This window comes from Hordeum vulgare, chromosome 7H (assembly GCF_904849725.1).
Source record: "Hordeum vulgare subsp. vulgare chromosome 7H, MorexV3_pseudomolecules_assembly, whole genome shotgun sequence".
Classification (NCBI taxonomy): domain Eukaryota; kingdom Viridiplantae; phylum Streptophyta; class Magnoliopsida; order Poales; family Poaceae; genus Hordeum; species Hordeum vulgare.
This window is the reverse complement of record NC_058524.1, coordinates 585204153-585209275: the sequence shown is the minus strand read 5'-3', so window position 1 is coordinate 585209275 and position 5123 is coordinate 585204153. Positions and strand designations below refer to the sequence as shown.

The window sequence follows — 5123 nt, the reverse complement described above, 5'->3', positions numbered from 1 at the left end:
CTATTGGCCCGCCTCGTTTCAACGAGCAGGAAAATGGTTCTATTTGTTCCCCGCCCTTGGCATCGACGATGTTGCCAACATAACTGACAGGTTATCCTCTGACATGTCTTGTTACCAAGACCGTATAGTATGTCACCCCTCTACCTACTCTCGGGCCACATGGTGGACCCATAACCCAAAGTTCCACAGGATTGAAACCTGACTCTCCTGTACACCTTTGATTCCAAGGTATCCCTTATACTTGGCTTCGTATGAAATTCTCGAGCCACCGTTCAATGTACCGATCACTCTTCGGTCCGGATATTATCCAACATACTAAAGATCAAGTCCACAGTATTCATGACAATCTGAAGGTTGCTCAGTCTCGTCAGATGAGGCGGTATGACCGTCATCATCAAGATATGGTATATCCACCTGGCGTAAAGGCTGATCTTCACGTCACACCAATGAGAGGTGCACATTGTTTTAAGATCAAGAGCAAGTTAGCTTCTCGCTATATTGGTCCTTTCACTGTTCTCGAAAGGCGTGGAAGAGTGGCTTATCAATTGGAACTGTCGGCGAACCTTTCTCAGGTTCACGATGTCTTCCATGTTTCTCAGCTCCGTCGCTGCTTCAAGGACCCTATTCGAGCAGTGGATCACGATATGCTTGAACTACAACAAGACCTCTCTTATAAAGAGCACCCGGTCCGCATTCTCGACCAAGCTGAACGTAAGACTCGTCGCAAGGTCACCAAGTTCCTTAAAGTGCAGTGGTCAAATCATTCTGAAGATGATGCCACTTGGGAATGTGAGGATCATCTTTGTGATGAATACCCCGAGCTCTTTCCTTCTACCTCTAAATTCTCGGGACGAGAATTCTTGTTAGTAGGGGAGAGTTGTGACATCCTCAGCTTTTGCTACAGTAATGCTTGTGATTAAGCTACAGTAAACCATGACGTGAAGTTAATACTTTTGCTAAACAAGGTTTGATCACAATTTGATTCATATCTTGTTCCAAATTCCTATCGAAATTAAGAACTCAAATAATAAGCGATTTAAATAGTTTTGCAAACATGAAAACTAAAATCATAGATGGGTTACAACTATTCACCTAGTATTTATAAGAATTAAACCAACATTTTATAAAGTACTTTAGTACCTCGAAAACAATTATAAGAGAGGCCAAAACAATTAATTAAATGCCTTTTGAATTATGAAAATTCTTAAACTTTTGAAATGGGCCCCAAACTTTTTTGTGCCATTGCCTAATATTGTTGTATGATTATGGGCGAGGTCACTTATTTTTCATAAGTCAAATAGTGCTAAAAAAATACAAACATAAATTAACTAAATTCTAACAACAGAGATTTAAACAAAAAAAAAGAAAAAACCTCACCTGGGCGTTAGCCCACTAGGCCTTTGGGCAGGCCCAGCCTACACTCTCACTTATCCCCTTCCTCTCGTTACAGTGCAGGAGGCACGGGCGTGGCGGCCATCCACGACGCCATGGCGGTGGTGGCAGCCATCCACACACACCCGGCACCCTAGAAGAGGCCCCCGACCCCGCAGCCTCCTCCCGAACCCTAGCCGCCTCTCCTCCCTCTGCCCCGCTCACACCCGTCGTCGTCCGCGACCCCATGGCCTTCTCGCCGTGAAGCTCGCGCCCTCCGTCGATCCCGTGCCCGGAGTCCATGTCCTGCAGCTCCGTCAGCCTCCTCTACGTCGTCTACGACCACCACCTCGAGCTCTATGCCTCTACATCGCCGGGATCGACGTCGTCTTCCTCACCTACAGCCGCCGTTGCCTCATCCGATCTACCTCACCGGAGCTCCTCCGCCCCGTCCGACGCGTCCTCCGCCTTCCCCTGTGAGCGGCACCTCCATTTCCCTTGTCTCCCCTATGTTCATCGCCTCGTGTCGCCGTCCTGTGTCGTGTGAGTTTCGGCTTGTGGTCGTGGTCACCGCGACCGTGCCCATCCCCGCGTGTGTGTCCGGCGCGCTCTGCCTCACCTTTGTCTGCGCCCTGCCGCGTACTGGTCTCCCCGGGGCACAGCCTGGCCACGCCCAGGTGCGTGCCCGCTGCTCGCCGCGTCGCGCCTGATGCCCCCGTTGCTGCCATTTGCTGCTTGCTGTCGCCCGGTGCGCGCCCGCGTTTGTCTCTGCTGCTGTGTTGCTGCTGTGCCTAGGCCACCCCGCTGTGTCGCCGCGCGTGCGTGCGCGTCATCCTTGCTCTGTTGCTCTTTCTGAGCTATTGTCCACTGCAGCTACTTCTTCTCGCTGTTGCAGCCCCGCCGCTACCTCCTGCTATGTTGCACGCCCTTGGCCACTCTGGCCTCGCTCGCCGCTGCTGCTTTTATGCCTACATGTTTGCCGCTATACACTGTTGTTAGCTACCGCTGCCCAGGCCACAGCACTGCTGTTTTGCAAGTAGTTGCTGCTAGCGATGGCCATGGCAAAGGCCACGGGCGTACGTGCCTGTGAGTGTGGAGCGTGAGTGTGTGTGCTTGTGAGTGAGAGCGTGAGTGTGTGAGTCGTGTGTAGCTTAGTGGGTTAGTAGTAATTAATAATTAGTTTAACTAGTTAGTTTAACTAATAGCCTATGTCAAGTGGAGCCTCGGCTAAGTTAATTTAATTAAGTAGCATAGTTTAGTTGCTGCCTATGATATGTGGGCCACACCAATCCCATTTGACTAGTAAGTTGACTTGGTCAAACTCGTTTTAAACGATTTTAGAAAATCAAATAAGCTTCAGAAAATCATATCTAAATCATACAAACTCGAACGAAAATAATTTATATATAAAGGATGATCAGAAAAATATAACGAATCTGAATATGCCATCCATATACCTGCCACACCTCTCTAACATGATGCACATGAACATTTTGCATCAGGATCGTCTGTCCGAAAATTACCTGGAGCCGGGAATATATTGCGGGATATTTTGCCTCTTCTTTTAAAATGCTTAAGGATGCATTAGAGCATGTCACCCACACATCTTGTCGTGCCATTGCATTTGTGTTGCATTTAGTTGTTCTGTTATTTATTGTGTTTCCCCTCCATTACTTTCTTTGCGGTAGACCCCGAGACCGATGATGATCCGGTGATCGACTACTTCCCGGTCGAGGATCCGTATCTGTCTGCAGAGCAGCAAGGCAAGCAAACTCCCCTTGATCATTCCTATATCGCCTATGTCTTTCTTCCTACTGCTTGCATTAGTATTTTGCTACTGTTGTAGTTAGCTCCTATATCTGATGCATAGCCTGTTTTTGATGAACTGCTACTTTCAGTCCTATATCCTTAATATGCTTAGTATAGGTGGAGCAGTCATCCCCTCTGACCCCGTAGCTCAGTTGCCCCGCTTGTTTTCAAATCTCGATCTTTGATCGATGAGCCAGACCCGACACAACACATTCACCCCCCCTTCGTTGTACGACGCTACAGAGATACTATCGGGTACCGAGGGTGACACCTCGCTAAGTACTCCTGATGATATCTCTGTAGTATAGCTAGTCGGTCGTGGTTATCGAGGGTGATTCCTCTTTCACCATTCCCGATGACGTCTCTGTCGTGCCACCCCGCGAGTGTGGGACCCCCGAGGGTGATTCCTCTAAGCCCACCTTGACGGGTACATCGTTCGGAATCCAACGAGGGTGATACCTCGGATTCCCCCGATGTTACAACCACACAGTTACTCGACCATGTTACTGGGATCATTGGTGATTAGTTGTAAGACGGGTGGATTCCCGCGAGACTGTGTTTGTTGGCCTAATTAAAATGCTAATGGATTTGGGTATTTGATCTGGGTTGGTCGGAGACCTTTTCACACTAACCGGCTACGCGGGAAGAATTATGGGTACTCGGCGTCGCGGTATCAGCCGAAGCTTTTCAGATGCCAGCAGTGTAGCGGCGCGCGCCCGAGTCGTCCCGAGATGCATCGCGCTTGTGATTACGGGATGCTAGGACTGACGTCGGCCGCCCACGCCACGTGCAGGAGCGTGAAGGGGAACTGGGCCCATGAACCCTTTGTGCTTAGGATTTAGACCCGCGGGCTGGCCTCTCTGATTAGTCTTAGGTGGGGCTGCGACGTGTCGATATTCCGAGGCCGGGCAGGACCCAGAAAAGTATGTCCGGCCAGAGTGTTATCGAGCGTGACGGGACATGTGGTGCACCCCTGCAGGGATGAAAATTAACTATTCGGATAGCCGTGTCCACGGTTACAGGACGACTTGGAGTTGTGCCCCGATCTTATACAACTACAATGGTTACTTAACTGGAATTAGTTTGCCTCGGGATTGCTTCCTCGCAGGGAGTCGAGGGAGGATCTTTAGGCGTGACCTCACTTTAATATTGTTGCAACAATATGACTATTAATGTGTTACCCCTGTTCTATTCTCGTCTATTGCTGCAAGACCGTGAAGATGCTAGTCTTCGCTAGGACTAGGCCTTCTCTCTCTATTCTCGCAATGCTGCAGTCAGTCCACATATAACCCCCTTCTTTGATACTGATGCATAATTAGAATAGTTCTGATGTAAGACTTGCGAGTACTTTGGATGAGTACTCACCGCTGCTTTGCTCCCCCCTTGTCCCCTTGATCCGTTTGCTGTGACCAGATGATGGAGCCCAGGAGATGGAGGTCCCAGCCACAGACGACTGCTACCCCGACGGTGCCTACTACTACGTGGAGGCCGCTGATGATCAGGAGTAGTTAGGAGGTTCCCAGGCAGGAGGCCTCGCCTCGTTCGATCGTTGTATCTTTTGAGCTAGCCTTCTCTAAGGCACCCCATGTTTTATGTCTGTACTCAGATATTTGTTGCTTCCGCTGACTCGTGTGCTTATCGAGCTTTCGTATTCTAGCCCTCGAGGCCCCTGGCTTGTAATATGAAGCTGATGTTATTTTCATTTGTGTCTAGAGTTGTGTTGTGATATCCTCCCGTGAGTCCTTGGGTTTGATCGTACGCATTTGCGTGTATGGTTAGCGTACGATTAAAACGAGGGCGTCACAGGAAGCCCAGCGAGGGAGTCGGCCACGACCGTTAACCACACTAGTACCTAGTCCAGGTTTATCGCCTATCTGAGAGTAACCCGTACGGAAGTCCGGCCGGGGTTTCCGCAACGGCCTCAAACGATGTGCGCAGGGTTC

The 5123-nt window shown here is 49.6% G+C and overlaps 1 long non-coding RNA gene across 2 annotated transcripts; it reads left to right on the top strand.

Annotated features, from left to right (window-relative positions):
- The first annotated feature begins 1469 nt into the window (after nt 1–1469).
- On the top strand, nt 1470–4882 carry LOC123409697. 2 transcript variants are annotated; one of them, XR_006612890.1, is made up of 2 exons: nt 1470–1847; nt 3060–3100. It is a non-coding gene; the product is annotated as an uncharacterized LOC123409697 (long non-coding RNA). The 2 variants fall into 2 exon arrangements; XR_006612889.1 differs by lacking the exon at nt 3060–3100 and adding an exon at nt 4594–4882 and having other exon boundaries at nt 1499–1847.
- Nucleotides 4883–5123: the final 241 nt, after the last annotated feature.